The following is a 20,700-nucleotide window of genomic DNA, read 5'->3' on the forward strand; positions in this document are numbered from 1 at the left end:
TTGGCTAATGTGTGTAACAGGAACAGCCCTTCAAAGATGCAATGTTGTTTTGCTTTTCGTGCCTTAAAAGAAAAACTGGAGCAGCCACTCGGTTCTCATCCAAACACAATTTTCTCTTTATTCAATAAGTAACTCTTCATTATTAAGGCTTGCTGTTTGTTGAGTAGGTTTTAAGTTTTAAGTTATTCTCTCGAATTTTTAGTGCATCTGATTCTGTTAACCCCCCCCCCCCCCCCTTTTCCAGCTATATCTGCGAATCACTGATGTTGGGAAAACTAGAACAGATCAGACGATGGTTGCCAGGATAAGAAGATGCAAAACCATTGGATTTATCACAGACATATTTAATACAGCCAGACTATATATATATATATATATATATATATAATATATATATATATATATATATATATATATTATATATATATATGGATGGTTAAAACTTAACAGATTAGAATGTAAGGTGGAAATTCCAACAAAAGTGACCCAAAATGACCCTCTTTGTGTAGTCGACGAGATAGAATAAGTCTAAGAGTTAGATAGATATCTGTGCAATTCTGAGCTCTGGACTAGTCCATGCTTGTCGCTTGATTTTGACCAAGTGAGAGTTGTCCTCTGTCGAGATCAATTTGACAGCTAATGTGTGTAACAGTCCTTCTAAGATGTTGTTTTATTTTGTTTGCTTGTTGGGTTTTTTTTTGTATCTTTAAAACTACTGGAATAGCCGCTTGGTACTCAAACACAACTTTGTCTTTATTCAATAAGTAACTATTTGTTATTAATCAAGGTTTGCTTTTTTTGAATGGATTTAAAGTTCGTGCCTCGAATGTTTAATGCATCTGATCTGTATTTGCAAATTATAGACGTGGGCAAAACTAGAACAGATCAGGAGATGGTCGCCAGGAAAAAGGTGAAAACTTTAGATTTACCACAGATATATTTAATAAAGTCAGACAAATGGAGGGTTAAAACATTACAGACGAAATGAGAGGACTTCAACAAAATTAACTCAAAACTGTGTGTTAATTCAAGCATTGTATACATCACTAAATTCCTAACATATCCCTTTTAGATCCAAATTTTAGAAACAAGACAGAAACATTTAGACGTAATATTATACGAGATAACAATAGTACTCCAAGAAATGTTTCCGCTATTAATTTATTCGTCTCAATGATTGCAGAGGCAGAATGATGGTGCTGAATAGTGACCAAAAGGCAATTGGAGACTGGCATAAAATGAGGTCTAAAAATGATCTTGCTGTCTTAAGATCTCTAGAAAGCTAGGACTTCATAATATCTCTATCGATGTCGCTGCTAGAAAGACAATGATGACTGGAATTAATGTACGAACCAAATTTTTAAAAAAAGCTGGTCAGGCTTCCCTGTCCGATAATAAGGAAGAATGCGACATTGAAACAAAAAGTCATATCAAATAAAATGAAGTAGAGATGTTTTATCTAACCCCCCCCCCCCCCCCCGAACCCACTTCTTGTCCACATTGGATTAGTCATTGGATAGATGGGTCTGGTAGAGAGTACTTTGCAATTGACAAACGTCCTTTCAAAACGACAGTAAGCAATTTGCTATTGTCCGTTTCGCGCTATAGAAACCGGAATAAACCCTAGTTCTATGGATCTTATGGTTCTGAAGGATTACTGTTTAATCATATCATAAAAGCTTTCTTCCTGCTCCTGTATCGTGCAAACTGTTTATGAAAGACGGATTATTTCCAAGATTGACCACAGACTATCATTACTTTTCAAAGGAAGATACCAATCGAAAGAAGTGTCTGACACATTTTTTGTTATTGATTCCGAAAATCAAAATGCCATAAATGTTACTTTGGTCCGTTAAAATATAGACAATAGCGTGCTTTGTGTTACAGTGAAGATTGTTTTTTTTAAACCCCCCCTCCCCCCAAAAACCCTCTAGTAAACAAACAAATAAACAAACAATCAAACAAACGAACAAATCAACAACAGTATAATTATGCTTTAATTCTGAAATGGAACTGACCATCTACCCTGGTAATATTTTGTTACAATAATAGGTGTACAAAGGCAAAAACAAAACAATCTGACAACGCTAAACTCGGCTAAAATCAAGCCTCAAAACTGCCTTTGATTTAATAATATATTTAATGCTTTAAAGAGCCCATCAAAAAGGGACATGGCTGGGGTTTTACAACAGTGCCTACTCCATAATTTTTCACTTTAAAAAAAAGGATATATTATAAAGCAACCTAATGTTTTGTCACACTTAGATACCACCGCCCTCGGTAATCAAAGGGCAGATTTGATTATCATACACGTAACAACAACAACAACAACAACAACAACAACAATAACAACATAAAAAGTCACTGAATTACTATTTTATTTTGATATAGATAATACGAGTACCTCGTATTTCTATATAATTGAATTATGAAACGTATTATCATAATATGATGAAGTAAACATAATATGGTTTGAATATTAGACGGAAGTCAGTGGAGGATGGACATAATAAATCGAATTAGAAATATTTTTTTAAATCCGTATTTATGGTAGTTGATTTTATATCTAGAATAAATGGCAGTAACTTTATATTGAAATATATTTCCACAATTTCTTTAATTTTCTTCTATTAGATAATTAAATAAACTGTTTCAAATGTTTTAAAACCACAGTCTTCTAAATGGGTCAACTTATTTTATAACCAATTTTGCTTATCATAATCAAAGTTAGTTCCCTGTGAAATAATATTTATTCTCTCGAAACTTTAATGTTCTCGTTATAACTTCTCGTACCAAGGCAAGTAAACATTCGACAAAACCCTCCATTGTTACAATCAAGTCTTAACATGTCTTAAACGGCTTCCCCTCTAAAAATCCACCACTCCATATCTGCATCTAGGACACATCATGCTGAAATCCTGTTAGCTCGGGAAACCTATTTCTAATGTAAACACTCATGTTGCTAAGGCCGCCATGCCGCACTTCACGCGTGCTCTCGCGGGACCGTGACGTCATCCGATTTTGTTGACTTTGTCGCCATTTTCCGCTCATCCCGAGGGAGCGTTGATTGTAAAGGTAAATGAAAGGACGAGGATGCTGTTAGGGAACTGTTTAATGGGTGGAAATGGCTAGGCTTTTGAAAACATGCAGCCACCGTGGCCAACAATTACAGCAAAAATCCTGTGGATAAGTGTAATATCATTAATCAATATTGTCTAGCATTATATTCTATTTAAAGACTTCTCTTTGTCGATTCACCATGTTCATCTTGATTTTTATTTTACCTATCACAATTAAAGCTTTTAGATTCTGTTTCCCTCGAGTGTTTGGAGAAAAGTGCATTGTCCCATTAAATTCATTATCAAACAACAATCAACCTTTTTCTACATTGTGTAGCTTATCTCACCAGTAAATAAAGTCGGGCCCATTGGGGTTGAGCACATGCTAGTTTTAATATCATTGTTTAAATCGTATTCATGAGTACAAACACATTTTTGTGTGGCGTTGTTTTTTAAAAAAACAACAATCTACTCGTATGTGGGAACTCATTTATATTTCCATGTACCGCTTTGATGTTGTGGTAAAGCGTCTTTCACCACTTTGACTTTAAGACAGTTAATCAACTTTATTGGTGCCGTTTCAAAGTCTCTCAAGAAGGGCCAACTAACTGATGTACGTATAATGGACTTCTCCAAGACCTTTGACAAAGTTAACCACAATATAAGCTTCGACAATATGGGATAAATGGAAAAAAAATCAACCGATGGATTGACAACTTCCTGAAAGGCCATACCCAATCAGTGAGTATTGACGGTGAATCATCCAAGTCTGTCACAGATGAATATGGTGTTCCTCAAGGCTCAGTCTTTTGTCCCGCTCTCTTTCTTTTTTATAATAACGACCTGGCAGATGCTCTGTAATCTATAGTTCGCCTTTTTGCAGATGACACTATTGCATACTTGATAATAAAATAACATGAAGATGGAGCACATCTGCAACACGACCTTGAGAAACTGGCAGCTTAGGACCCTGGGTTTCCTCCGAAGAAATTTTAAGATTAAAATCAACAAGCCTAAAATCATTAGCTTACAAGTCATTGGTTCGACCACAATAAATTGAATATATGCCATGCACTGTTTGGGACCCACCCACAAAGCACCTTGTTGATAAACTGGAGGCAATACAGAGACGATCCGATCGTTTTGTTACGGAAACTATGAGAAAACATCAAGTGTGAGCAGCGTGACTGATCAACTTGAATGGAAGTCACTCCAAACTAAAGAACAACCTGATGTCGATTTCAAATCCTGATCTCCAAACACTCTCTCGCTCTCTCTCTCTCTCTCGCTCTCTCTCTGTCTCTCTCTCTCTCTCTCTCTGTCTCTCTCTCTCTCTCTCTCTCTCTCTCTCCAAATCCCCCAGTCTTAATTCTGATTTGCGACGAATTCAATTTGAAGACAAATCCTTGAGAGACTCGGGACAGAATCCAATTCATTTTACATTAAAATTCATGCAACGAGCAGCGAGACGTTAAGACATTTGTGTCAGATCCATGTACATAAATAAAGTTCTTCTCCCGCCCACTCTGTCCGTGGAAACCAACTCTCTTGACGTTTTGTTTTCATGTTCATTGTTGAACAGATTATTAGGATAAAAAAACAGAAGAAAATAAACACACACACACAAAGACCCCCCCCCCACACACACACGCACGCACACACACACGCACACACATACACACACGCACACACACACACAAAATAAGCAAACAAAAAACACACAATCCCCCCCCCCCACCCTTCAAAAAACAAAAACACAAACAAAAAAAAAAAAAAGCAAGCCAACTCAGTGTGATCAAAACGTTAAATTTTGTAGCTGGTTGACAAAAATATCAAACGCGTCGAAGAGAACAGAAGTGTAAGGCGAGCAATAAAAACCAAAACAAACGGGAGACGAAACGCATTCTGCTGTGAAAGTGTCAAGAGTGTTCTCAGAATCGATCTGAAAACCCTAAAACATCTGTAATTTGGGGCATTTAAAGTATATTTTCCGGAGATAGAAGAGGTGTGAAGGTTAAACCATAAATTTTGGATCGAGCAGGTAACGAGAGATAACGCGAGAATTCGTGAGCCAATTGTTAAATAGTTACGATCTTCAATGTTGGAGATCTGTTTTCGAATTTTGCTATCTATTTCCCCCCCTGTTTTTTTTTGCCAGGAAGGATTAGATTCCAGCGGGCTGCGAAGATCAAAGGACGTAGGAGAATTTCAAGGCGTGAAAGGATGCTTTAAATTCGCATTAAATTTGCATATTTCATCATTTCAGTGTAGGGAGATCTTGGGTGTTAACAATGGGCGGAGCATGAAGATTGCTATTTGTTTTAGAATCAAATTGTATTGTGTTTTCGTCTTAGTCATATTTGTAAATTAACAGATATAAATATTAACGTTTATGTAGCGTAGTGCCACAATTTCACCAAGACCAATGCGCCTCTCAATTTTCCTTTAAATCCCCGAGCTGGCTCTTAGGAATATCATTTCTGTTTCGCACAGTACAAGTCACCAGTTAGACGTCTGTGTTGTACTGGCTCTTTTCCAACATTAATCACTGTCAAAATAGCCATGACCATTATCCACAAAATTCCAATCAAAGTTTTTGCGATCATTGCCATCCATTCGATTATTGATCGCACTCAACGTCGCTTAACATTGATTCAAGATAAATCCCTTTACTTCTCGGTCATTGACTCCACCGAATTAGATTTACGAATTAATTTATGACAAGACAGATAAATAGATAGATAAATAAATAAATATATAGATAGACAGACAGATAGATAGATAAATAGATAGATAGATAGATAGATAGATAGATAGATAGATAGATAGATAGATAGATAGATAGATAGATAGATAGATAGATAGATAAAATAAATCAATCTAAAGAAAATTTTAAAAAGACAAAATGTTATCTAAAAATTATTATACCCGGTAAATCAAGTAACTCGTGTGGGTGTTCGCGTCCTTAAATTATGCTGTCAAGACTTAGAATAATATAATCAAAGTTAACAATAGAATTTTTAAAAGTTATATTCTAATCTAGCTTAATATTTTCTTTATTGTTACCCACTCCATCTACCGCCCTCTGAGATACCAGGTGTCAACAACCAATTTGATTTGTTTTGCCCGAAAATAATAGAAAAATAATGTAGTTTTCCTTTGTTGTCCTTTATTGATTTCCTGTACTGAAAAACAAAAAAAACAAAACCAAAACACATTTTTATAATTTTGGACAAAAAAATGTGTCCTTCAAAAAATCGCTCGGTTAAAATAACCCCCATCCTGAAAAAAAATAACAAACAAACAAACAAAAAAAAAAACAACTTTTAACCCTGGGACTTCAAAGAAGTTCGTCTCCAAGGAATTTCCGGGTTTGAGAGGTTTGACAAGATGGGGGTCATTTAATCGACCCATATAATTTATTGTATGGCGAGTTTTCAAGTCAAAATGTTTAGAAATGTGTTGGTTTTTTTAGATTATGGGAGAGTAGAAAATAAGTAGTAAGTTATGAGTTCTTTTATTATACAACGTTTTAACGGCGAATAAATAAACTTATTTATTTTTGCTACCACACAACAATATCAAAATCAATACATCATTACAAATTAATTCAATTCTCATGCTTATTGTTTAATTATATATAATAATTGTTGTTATAATTCAGACATTGACCTTCATTTCTATGTTTGTATAAGTGTAAGCTGATTATAGGTTATAATAATAACAATACAATGGGATTAAATTAGATTTCACACCATGTCTTCAAAATAATCAAACGAAACATGGATAGATTTTCAAAATTTATGATATCTACACATAATAGTATTATTCTAGAGAAAATCGTCATAATTCAATTTACTTATTACCCCTTAGGCGACATTTCGTCACGTCATGGTTATCATGACAGCTATAATATTATACTATATTCCTATTAGTAGACTCTAAATCAGATACCAGATTAAAGATCTTAATACTTGAGAGCAATATTTCCTTTAAAGTTAATAGGGTTCAACAGTCTTGACGTCACTTCCCTCGTAATGACACATCGTAACTTTGTAACTGGCTCTGAACTATCGGAACAATGGCGGATGCCCTTATGAAATACTTCTCCGACGAGCATAAGAAGAGTATTTCCAGAGGAGAAAAACATTATAAATCTGATCATGTTTTGACTTTTATACATTCTGATCAACATAATATGTGAAAATATTCTAGCCAGCATGAAGAATAACAAGTACCTATTTTCTTTGTTTAGAATCAAGCTGCTGGTTGCTGGGCGGACGCGACGTCAGACTATTGAATCCTATTGTGCGGCTATGTGGTCTATTGGTATGACACTCGCTTTTGGATCGGAAGGTCCTGGGTGCGAGCCTCGCGCTCGGCGCCTAGTTGAGTCCTTGGAAAAGGCTCTTTACTCACATTCTCTCACCGTCCTCAGGTGTAAAATGAGTACCTGGCCGTTAACAGCGTTGTCTTTGTCCGAAAAATTGTAATATCGCCTAACAGGCGTCATGTCCAGTCCTACATGTTAAATGTTGCTGTTGACCAGGGACCCCCCTGTAAAGCGCTTTGAGCACATTTAGTGGATATTGCCCTATATAAAGCTCAATTTTTTTTATTGCCGTGCCCTGGAAAGACACGTATTTAAAAATTTGATCAGAAAACTCGTCCCTCAAAGTATATCGATCGGGTCATTTAAATCGATCGATATTGGAAGGACGAGTTTTCTGGCCAAGTTTTTGTATACGTGTTTTTCCATATTACGACAGTTAACTGGTTAACAAAACATATTTCAGAAATGTGACCCATCGTCTCAAAACGGTATTATGTCGGAACGAACATATGCATAAAAGCCAAAATAAATGTTAAACTGGACAAATATATCAATTGTTGTCATTAGCACCCTAAAATATGGTGTCCATTCTCCTCAATAAAACATACAAACTCAATACAAGTCTGATATTTCTGGCTATAAATTCAATTTTCAATATCTTAGCAATCCCGACTTAATACCGTTTTGAGGCGAAGGGTCACAAATTTGGATAAATCATACCAACTGTTCATGAACACGACTTTGAATTCGATTATTGTTTTGGGAAAAAAATTAAATGAGTTTTGCCTCACTGAAGAACTGTAACTGCTGAAGAGATGGCTATTTTACTTACTTAGGCCCTTCACTCTGATTGGAGCATAGGAGGTCTTCGACGAAACCTCTCCATCGTACCCAGCTTTGTGCCATCTTTTCAGTTTCCATCCTAAGAACCACTTATATATATATATATAAAAAACTAAATTAAAAATAGACTTGAGCTTTTTATATAACACAATATCCTCTAAACGTGCTCAACGCGCTTTACAAAGGGTCACTGACCAACAGCAACACGAAACATAATATACAGAACGAGACATGACGCCTGTTAGGCGATATTACAACGCTGTTAACGACCGGGTACTCATTTTACATCTGGGTAAGGTGAGAGAATGCGAGTTAAGAGCCTTTTTTTCTAAGGACTCAACTATGCGCCGAGCGAGCCTCGAACTCGGGACCTTCAGATCCGAAAGCGAGTGTCATACCACGAGTACAGATGGCTGCACTTTGAGCACGTTTAGTAGATACTGCTCAAGTTGAGAGTCAATTAAAATAAATAACACCATGTCGCCTACTCATATCTAAATTTAAAATCACTCCTTCATACTTCAAGGCCCATTGAGCCGGAGTCCAACCTGGTTTCTATGGTGTTTTACAAGGGGTCTCTAGCCAACAGTCACATTTAACGTATAGGAGCCTTCAGAAAGGCGATATATTTCACTTTCTTCGACAGAGACAACACGGTTAGGTCCAGGTTCTCATTTTACACGTGGGTAAGGTGAGAGAATGTGAGTAAAGAGCCTATTCCGAGGACTCAACTATGCGCCGCGCAGAGCGGGTCTCGAACCCTAAACCTTTCGATCCGAAGACCAGTGTCATACCACTAGACCACAAAGCACACAAAACGAGATGATATGGCCGATTTTGGGATGGTCCATTTTGAACAATTTGAACTCGCAATTTGAGTACGTTTAGTGGATATTGCGCTTTAGAAATGCTCAAGTTGAGTTAATCAAAAGAGATAACATCATGTCGCCTACTCATATTTAAATATAAAATCACTCCTTCATACTTCATAGCCACAAGGCCCATTGAGCCGGAGTCTAATCTGGTTTCTATGGTGTTTTACAAGGCGTCCCTAGCCAACAGAAATATAATTTAACGTATAGGTTGAGACATGCCACCAGTAAGGCGATTTTACAACATTATATCCGACAAAGAGAACGCTTTTGCGGGGCAGGTACTCATTTTACACATGGGTGAGGTGAGAGAATATGAGTAAAGATTCTATTCCGAAGACTCAACTATGCACTCGCTCAGAGAGGGTCTCGTACCCTGGACCTTCCGATCCGAAGACGACTGTCATACCACTAGATCGCATAGCACACAAGACGAGGTGATATGGCTGATTTTGGGATGGTCCATTTTGTTCTTCTTTGTGGCCTATGTTCAATGTTTAGGTAGCTGCAATTAGTGGATATTGCTCTTTAGAAGTGCTCAAGTTGAGTTAATTAAAATAGATAACACCATGTCGCCTCTCATATTTAAATTTAAAAGCACTCCGTCATAGCCTTCAGACCTGTTGAGCCAGAGTCTAATCTGGTTTCTATGGTGTTTTTACAAGGAGTCCCGAGCCACACTGAACGTATAGGACGAGACATGCTGCCAGTCAGGCGATTTTACAATATTGTATCCGACAAAGAGAACGCTTTTACGGGCCAGGTACTCATTTTACACATGGGTAAGGTGAGAGAATGTGAGTAAGGATTCTATTCCGAGGACTCAACTATGCGCCTCGTAGAGCATGTCTCGAACCCTGGACCTTCCGATCCGAAGACGAGTGTCATTCAACTAGACCACAAAGCGCACAAGACGAGGTGCTATGGCTGATTTTGGGATGGTCCATTTTGTACTTCTTTGTGACCACAAAGTGGGATGATACTCGCCCTCGGACGGGTATGTCCAATGTTCGGGTTACCTCTCCAAGCAGCGTAAAGTTAAGATATTGCTCTTTTCACATTATCTCACCGCACTCAGATGTAAAATGAGTACCTCACCTTTAACAGTACATTGTCTGTCTCGTCCTAAATGTTAATTTTAATGCTGCTGTTGGCTAGGGGACCCCTTGTAAAAGCGCTTTGAGCACAATATTTAGTAGATTTTGCGCTATATACAAGCTCACGTTGTTTTCCAATCATTTTCACAAGGATGTCAGCATCAGATATATAAACAGACGAGTTGATACTTCTTTAATCATAATATTTTAACCCTTTTTCACGTGCCATTGGGTACACAGAACACATCAGCATCAAGTCAATTGGATTTAACCAGTTAACTGCCGTACTCTGGAAAGACACATATTTGAAAATATGGCCAGAAAACCCGTCCTTCAAATATCGATCGATTTGAATGACCCTCGTCTTGGCAAAAATTCTCAAACTTGGGACATAGGTATGCCTCGCGGGGTCCCAGGTTTGAGAGTTTTTGCCAAGATGAGGGTCATTTAAATCGATCGATATTTGAAGGACAAGTTTTCTGGCCAATTTTTAAAATTCGTGTTTTTCCAGAGTACGGCAGTTAACTGGTTAATGAATGACAGGAGATCTAATGGTCTGGTGATCTAAATGATCTGAGGAAAACAAGCATGTTGAAGTGTGGATTCAGTTAGAATATCAATCACAACTAACATTTGGGTTTAATGTTATTGTTTATCATGACAGTATGCATCACAAGCAGGTTCTAGTTACAGGTAATGCTTGCTCTGAATATATATATATATATATATATATATAATATATATATATATATATATATATATATATAGAAAGAGAGAGAGAGAGAGAGAGAGAGAGAGAAAGAGAGAGAGAAAGAGAGGGAGAGAGAAGGAGAGAGAGAGAGACAGAGAGAGAGACACACACACACACACAGAGAGAGAGAGAGAGAGAGAGAGAGAGAGAGAGAGAGAGAGAGAGAGAGAGAGTCAGAGCACTAGACATACACTTCCCCCGTTACGGTATTTGCTTCGTACCCGAAAGGTACCGAGTTCGCTCACCCACCGCTGCGCTATGTGGCGTTGAGCAAGTTACCTCGACCTAGCTCAATTTGCGGCGCTGCACTGCGGCTGACGTCTGGATTATTCCGGTCTTCCCTTGGAATAGACCCTAGAGACAAATTTCCCCTATGAGATGAATAAAGAGTATTTTATTTTATGTTATTATTAACTATTCTGTGTATGATAGAAGGGTAATTTTAGGAACCCCCCCCCCTCCCCATAGAGAAAAGCTTTCATTAACTTAAAAAATATATAATCAAGTCTCAATATAACCCTATAAAGAGAGGGGACAAGGGGAGCGGGGCGACATGTCTGAGTGATTTGGTATGGCACTGAAACCCGGAAGAGTGTTTCGGTTCAAGCCCCGACTCAGGCTATTTCGTTTTAAACTTTGGGCAAGATCGTTACACCCCTACCCCCTCCCTTGCTCATTTCCACAAGATCACAACGCCTCACATAATATTATGATATTAGTAATCTAATTCATCAACATTACGTAAAGAATAATCTGCTTGATACAAAGTCTGCTTTTCGTCAGAACGGCCATTTTTGGACAATTTATGTAAACCCTTTCTTACTACTATTCTTCAATTAAAAAAAAATAAAAATTAATAATTGTGTTAAAAAACATGCTTCGTACATTATCTCTCATATAATGAAATCTATGTGCGAGATGAGCTGCTGAGATGATAATGGTAATGGAGATCATCAAACGTTTCACCTTTTTAAAAATGTTACAGTTGGTTTGTTATGGGTTAGGTATAATATGCCCATGTGTTATTGATGTTTCCGTAAGGCTCAAAGTTAACGTTTTGACAGGCAGGGAACACCTGATTAGGTGGAAAATAGGATGATTCTTTAACCCGTTACAAGTGCAGTTCGGGTTTGCGCTAACCCAATATTGAATCTTATTGTTTTCATCAGGAAAAAAATGACAACGATGCTGTTTGAAGTTTTAAGTCGTGTTGCTGCTTCTTCTGCTGCTGTTCTCTTAGTGAAAACCTTTGGGTCTAAAATCTATAAAAACCAGCATAATATTATAATAATGGAAGAACGTAGTATGATTTTGTGCATCGCTGTTTTATATATAGTATGCGTTTGGCCAAGAAGCTCACAACATTGCCATCCGGAAGTAGAACGGACCAGCACACAAAACGTAGTGTAACCATGAACTTTTCTAGTCTGGATAATACAGTTAAGCGAGAATTACTCGCGGATTGCAAAAAATAATAACAAAGACCCGAGTGACGTCAACTTCATTCTATCTATTGAGAGATACGGTCTGGGACTCACAATGCGACCTAAAATTGATCCGTGAATTCCAGTACGCACCGTGACCGTTTAACATTAGGAAAGACATTTACTCACATTTTCCTAGGCCTTTCGAATATAAACATCAATTTATAATTCAAATATCCTTTGATATAAATCATTGTTGTCTTCGTCCAAATTTTTGTACCATTCTAAACACCTATGACGTTGCAATTCTATTCCCATTCGAAAATGCACGCTATTTAAGAAAGCAAAAAAAAGGGTGTAAAACGCCCAGAGTATGGTATCGTTGAGTAGTGATTCAAAACCATCGGGCTCATAGAGCCGGAGTTTATCTTGGTTTCTACAGCGTGAAATGGACAATAACAATTGCTTGTTACCCTTTGGTAGGACGCTAGTCTATTTCAATGTTTTTCTCGCCAAATCTAACGCTGCTACACAATATCTGCTGGGTGAACATGAGGGGGGGGGGGGGATGTCAGAAAAAATCCGGGATCGATCTCCGGTCCCTTTGTCTGTGAAGCGAGTGCTCTACCCACTGATCAGCCTGAACCCCCTTTTACCGTTGATAAGCAAGTCATGAATGCACGACTTTCCCCCCTTTATTTTGGTTTTTGTTTATTCATCTTAACAACGCCACTACCACATTATCGCCTGCAGTGTTTCATTCCTCCTTTTTCGTTGATTGAGGGGAACCCGTAACGTCCATTTTATCCATTTTCGTACATTAAATTGAAGCTTACATTGAATTTCACATTTTTCTTTCTTTCTTTATTTTGAATGCAATTCAGTCGCGATTTGAAAGGGGTTCCTAACTTTAAGTTATAGCAACATTTCGCCTGCCTTCCATGAGTGTGATGTGTATGGTTCTACTTACGTCTAATTATAGATGGCATATTTATGAAGTTTTAAGTGGGTAAAGTTCGATAATCATCTGCAGCAGAATTTTAAGGATCTTATATCTTGATTACGAGTTTTACAATCAGCTGGTTGTAGCATCGATGGCGTAGTGGCAAAAGCGTCCGGGTTGGTATGACCTTAACTCTCTCCTTACTGATCCTTTACAGTATTTTCCAAAAAATGGCGGGCTTAACCAGAAGAAAAATGGATATTTTAAACTCAAAAAAATGTCTCTACAAAACAACTTTATGTTCTATTAATTAAGCAAAGAACACTGTAATGCGCAAAATAAATTTGAATAAGAAAAATATAGACTTTAAATTAAGTATATAGGCGCCAATTCAAATATTTGCCGAAGTCCCGGGTTTGAGAGTTTTTGCCAAGATGAGAGTAATTTAAATCGATCGATAGTTGAAGGACGAGTTTTCTGGCCACATTATTAAATATGTGTTTTTCCACAGCTGCCTTCTAGCAGATAAGTATGACTTTGATCAAACATCCGAGAAACTCCAGACTTACAACTGGACAATATTGTGAGTCTCTTGCTCCTGACAAAAGGCGATTGTGTCGTGGAATAGTGGATTTACACAAGGAGATATTCAACGAGCGTCTTTTATCGTACAAAACGAAAGTTAACAAATTCCTCTTTAAGTCAAGATAGGAGATGTGGTTTGAAAGTTATTGTGTCAGTACGATAAATTAAATAGCTTATTTACTCTCTAATAATGTCCGAGCTCTTACATGTACGATGTATTATTACAATAAGAAATACGATTTCAATAGAGAAAATAATGCTCCATGTATCTTGTATCATATACCTATTTGCGGAATATGAATTATACAAAGGTGTAAAATACAGTGATTTTTCTCAGAATTGAATTCCAGCGTCAACTGGCGTCACCCATATTAAATAGGAAGCTCTATAAACTTCCGGAGATAAAATAAATTTTTTTTTCTTTCTTAAAAACAACAAAACAAAAAGCATTTAATATTCCATTATTATTTGTGCATATTGCTTTTTGTTTCATTAATCAATTTTTAAAAAATACTATAACTTACGTTGCTGATTTTTAAAATATTTATTTGTTGTTTTCTTTTTTTTTGTATCTGAGGTAATAAAATATAATTTAACGTGTTTGTTTTGAGTGTGTATGCTAACAATTCACCAGCATCCTCAATTATACTCCTCAATTCAGAAATATATTGTCTCAACTGCTGGGATCGATTTGAATTTCCACCTTAATTACATTTACAAAGTTTCGAAATGTTTTTGTCAACATGGATGAGTCAACTGAGGGCACATAGCCAATATTATTAAAATTTTGTCAAATATTCGCTATTGTGTGATTTGAATGACGAACCTGCTTTCAATTTGAATAAACACACTTGATAACCTGGTATGTGCTTTAAAAAAATATGGGATCTCATAAAACAAAAACAAAAAGATCAACATTCAAATGGGCTCCTCATTTGACTTTTACGCGACTTTGTGGTTTATTGGTGTGGCATTCGCTTTCGGTAGGTCTCTGGTTCCAGTGCTGTTGCTAACGGCATAAAATTGAGTTCTTGATAAAGACTCTTTAGTCATAAACAAAAATGAAACAATAGCTTCAAAAATAAAACCAAAAAAAAAAAAAAAATAAAAAAAAAAAACAACCTCACACGGAACGTTTCAGGATCAAAACCCTTCCTCAGTCAACAACAAAAAACAATAAAGACATAAATACATCACTAAATTCCAAATAGACGACAGAGCTATGTTGTAGAAATATAGAAAAATATTGGAAAGTAAACAACTTTAGTCACAGTTTTTTTCCCTACTTGGGTGTAAAATGAGTACCTAGCCCGTTACAGCGGTGTCTCTCTTTTATTTAAAATTAAAAACACATTATAGTCTCGTCCTACATGTGAAGCGGTGCTATTGGCTTTGACAATGTGAACCGCTTTAATTCAGAACAGTGAGTGGAGCAGGCACTTATGTTGATAACAACAAGAAATGAAGTGAGTAGGAAAGTGCCAGAAGACAATAGAGATAAAAATTTCGCGACGGCGATGGGGGTTCGAACCCACGACCTTACTGGTACGACAACTCCGCCTGTTATGAGCCGTTTTAAGCACATTGAGTGGACATTGCACTGTATAAAAGCTCAATGTTGATTCCTTTCTGTCATGCTCCAACTGAGACACAATAACCCAACACGTTTTACCTTGTATATCAATCCATTAAGATGACACTCAACTTGTCAAAATGTCTTTTTCTCCAGATTTTTGAGGATCTTGGTATGGTAGATCTTGATACAATGTTGATGTACGAAGCAAAAGTTTTCTGGCCCGAAATGAAATAGGCTTTTGTCATGATTCGGAATCGCTCGAAAAACTCCGTCGACGATAATTGTATACATCATCATCAATATCATCATCATCATCCTCATCATCATCATCATCATCATCATCATCATCATCATCATCATCATCATCATCATCAATATCATCGTCATCATCATCATCATCATCACCATCATCATCATCACCATCATCATCATCATCATAATCATCATCATCATCATCATCATCATCACCATCATCATCATCATCATCATCACCATCATCATTATAGTCGTCCGGGATGCTTCTCTTTCCAGAGGTTCGACGCCAGGGCCTTCCACCTCTTTCCATCGAGAGCGATATTGCAATATTCTTTGATATTATTTGATACAACTTCTTCGATAGGTTGCTAAGCTTGTACTTTCTTTTTGTCTACTCCCCCCCCCCCCCCCCGCCCCCTTCCCAGTATCTTCTTATGGATCGTTTCACGCCTTCTACTATTATAATCGTAGTATGGGAGTTTCCTTAGCTTGATTATTTTTCATGAGTTCTGTTTGTGTTTTGTCAGTGTCTCTAAGATTTGTTTATTTTTGTTTTTCTTTCTTGAATGACACAAACTTTCAAACCTGGGACCTTGTAAGGTAGCCTGGTTAAACCCAGTGCAAAAAGCGAATACCATCAACCTGTGTCGCGATATCTCTTTACCTTGTAAATTCATTTTTTGTTGTTTAATTTGTTGTACGTTTATTCAGTGGGGAAAAATTCCAAGAATACAAATATATGATTTCATAAGGAGAGTCCCCGACAACTCCTTGGTAAAGAACAAGAATCACAAGACTCACAAAAAAAAAAAAGATACCGGAATCGATCTCTGTATCAGTTATGACCGCTCTATTACCCTGTGTGGCATTTGGCAACATACAAGTGTCCTATTCCAAGCAACTGTCCTTTTAACACTACAAAGGGGGCAGCTGGCTCAGCGGTACGGTCTTTGCCTCGTACCCAAAAGCTACCGAGTTCGACTACCCGCCTCGTTGTTTAGCCTTGAGCAAGTCACCTTACCTTAGCTCACTTTGCGGTGCTGCACTGCGGCTGATGCCTAGGTTATTCCAGTCTTCCCTTGGAAAAGACCAAAAGACAAATTTCCCTTTGGGAATGAATAAAGGGAATTGTATCTTATTTTTATTTTTTTAAAATTTTATTTTATAACCTGGAATTAACTTTGACTCCTTGGGCCTTGAGACTCAAAATGATCTACTCACTTCATTGCTTTTTATCCTTTTAACTCCACACATGGCATTATACGAGTATTTATTTTATATCAATTCTTTTTCTCCTGATTAAAAAAACTGTTGTAAGATGTATTTTCTATTTCAGTTACTCTCAAAGATATTGTTAGCCCACCTCCAAGTATTTTCTATTTCAGTTATCCTCAAAGATATTGTTAGCCCACCTCCAAATCCACATCACCACCATCACCACCACCAGCACCACAAACAAAACCACATATTGCTAAGCTCTTTTTAATGTAGATCATCCGACTTCTAATTCAGTCTATTATCAATTTTTGTTTTCTTATCTCCCTTTTCTCTCGGTTTCCAAGGAAGCGCAGAAGAAACCAATCAGAAAGCTCATTAACGCCAGTCTTGTATCTCTCCGCCCCCTACCGTTTTGTTTTTAGTAAACCTCCGCCCGTTAATGAGTACCGTGCTTTACGTCCACCGCAGGACGCATAATGTACGCAGTCAGAATCATCTTTTTGTAGACAGACGGAACTGGAATCTTGTGCAACCAAAGATACTTCATATTTATCTTACGGAGAGGAAAGTAGAGAGTGAGATATAATTTGAATGGCAATGATTGGTAATGACCAAGACTGTATAAACTATTTTTAAAACGTAGGAGGGAGGTGCTTCTTCTTCTTCTTCTTCTTCTTCTTCTTCTTCTTCTTCTTCTTCTTCTTCTTCTTCTCTTCATCTCTTTTTCCTCATTTTTGATAATTATTACTTAACTATTTTATCATCATCATCATCATCATCATCATCATCATCATCATCATCATCATCATCCCCATCATCATCATCATCATCATCATCATCATCATCATCATCATCATTATCATCATCATCATAATAATAATAATAATAATAATAATAATAATAATAATAATTATTATTATTATATTATTATTATTATTATTATTATTATTATTATTATTATCATTATAACCACTATAATTCATATCAAGTGGTCTTGACCTCGCTCATGGTCGTACCTGTTATTTCAAAAAAAGTTAACGACGTACGCAAAGTACGTAAAGTACATAACCCCACAATAACAATAATAATAATAATAATAATAATAATAACAACAACAACAACAACAACAACAACAACAACAACAACAACAACAACAACAGTGCCAATTGAACAATCGTGTTTAGAGCCAATGACTTGTGTCCAAACAAATTGATTTCCCAGCAGGTCTGACAAAAACTCTTTCAATTTTGTCTATATCATTTTATTGACCGTGCTAGAACGACAATAACCAGTAGTTATGTGCCGTACTCTAGAAAGACACCTAATTAGAAATTTGGCGAGAAAACGTGTCATTCAAATATCGACCGATTTAAATGACCCTCATCTTGGCAAAAACTCTGTGACCTCGCGAGGTATTCTTTCGTTCCAGGTTTGCGAGTTTTTGACAAGACGAGGGTAATTCAATCGATCGATATTTGAAGGACGAGTTTTCTGGCCAAATTTTTAAAGACGTGTCTTCCCAGAGTATGGTAGTTAACTGGATAATAGATTCATTGGTTTAGATATCAACACATACTCTTTTCTTCAAATGAAATTTGGCATGAACCTAATCCTGTTTATTTTATTTATGATGATTGATGAAGTGGTTGTTACCTGCTTTTGTCAAATTGTGTTACCTTATACAGCTACAACATGACTATTTTTTTGGTTGACAGTAATTTGTTAATATTTTAGTTTTTATACATTTAACAGACTCTTCTATTGCGAGACTGAGAATTTTAAATCGTAATTTAATGTCTTATTCTATTATTATTATTATATTATTATTTTATTTTATTATTTATTATTATTATTATTATTATTATTATTTATTATTATTATTTTTTATTATTATTATCTTATTATTATCATTATTACTATATATTTTATTATTATTATTATAATATTATTATTATTATTATTATATATTATTATTATTTATTATTATTATTATTATATTATTATTATTATTATTATATTATTTATTATTATTATTTTTATTATTATTATTATTTATTATTATTATTATTATTATTATTATATATTATTATATTATTATATTATTATTATATTATTATTATTTTATTATTATTATTATTATTTTATTAATTATTATATTTTTATAAGTATTAATCATATTATTATTACTATCACCTTCTTCTTCATTATCATCATTTTTAGCCCGAGTCACATAGTGATGATAACAAAATTCTCCGATGGCCGAAAAAAAGGAGGGGAAAGAGGTGAATCGGGAAGTGGGTGTGTGTGTAGAAAGGGGGGGGGGGGTGAATTCCTGATAGAGACAAGGATATATTCCTGTTTTGTCACATCTCAGTAATAATATCTTTTTTACGGTTGTGCGAATGATCTGGCAGGTAGAAATATTGAGTATTTTACTTGAACGCATAAAATCAAAATTACTTTGTCGTTAGTTTAGAATCGAACCCGGCGTTGGAAGAGTTCTTACTCTGCTCACACATTATGATAAAAACCTACTCCGTGACACAGTTGATTGATTTTTACCTGTACTGTAGTAGGTAGTTCTAATCAATAAAGTTGATTGATACAGTACAGTCAGTCGTTTTAAGGACGTTGCGGAAATGAGATGGTTTTTGTATTGATACCGTGGAGGAAGTCTGTGCGGATGTGGGCGTTTTTACATTTGGTCACAGGTGTGGTCATTTACATGCGGTTTGGTATTTAAACATGGGCAGTTATATAGCGCATTTCTACGGATTTACTATGCTCAATGCCTTTCTACAGAAAGCCTTATAGGGCTAGATTTCCACTATAATCAGCACTCAGTGTTTCTCAAGCGTCATGTGTGGGGGCAGCGTGGCTCAGCGGTACGGTCTTTGCTTCGTACCGATAGTTACCGAGTTCAATCACCCACCATCACGCTGTAGGGCCTTGAGCAAGTCACCTCGCCCAAGCTCAATTTGCGGCGCTGCACTTCGGCTGATGCCTGGGTTATTCCAGTCTTCCCTTGGAATAGACCCTAGAGACAAATTTCCCCTATGATATGAATAAAGGGAATTGTATTCTTTTGTTTTATTTATTTATATAAATAGATACCTACTCATTCACACCTGAGTCCAGTTGGTTGAGGCTTATAATGTGCCTTGGATGCCTTGAGTACAACGACGGGACCTTTGTCTTTGTCACCAATGGTGTCACTGGTCACACTCAACATCCACTATACTATTAAAATGTGTTGATGTATGTCATTATTCACTGAATTATCTATATTATTGTTTTTTTAACACATGCAAAGTGGGCCCTCGTACATCTATCATAATATCTATAAACTGTTTCAAAACTTGTGACTTTTCAAATTATTATTATTATTATTATTATTTTATTATATTATTATTATTATTATTATTATTATTATATATTATTATTATTATTATTATTATATTATTATTATTATTATTATTATTATTATTATTATTATTATTATTTTTATTATTATTATTAATTATTATTTATTATTATTATTATAATAATAATATTAATTATTATTATTATTATTATTATTATTATTATTACTATTATTATTATTATTATTATTATTATTATTATTATTATTATTATTATTATTATTATTGTTATTATTATTATTATTATTAATATCATTATCATTATCATCATTTTTTATGCAAGGCTCGTTTTATAAAGATGGACAAAGAGGAAATTGGATGG

This window comes from Berghia stephanieae, chromosome 3 (assembly GCF_034508935.2).
Source record: "Berghia stephanieae isolate SIO BIC M18660-M18661 chromosome 3, UCSD_Bste_1.3, whole genome shotgun sequence".
Taxonomy (NCBI): Eukaryota; Metazoa; Mollusca; class Gastropoda; order Nudibranchia; family Aeolidiidae; genus Berghia; species Berghia stephanieae.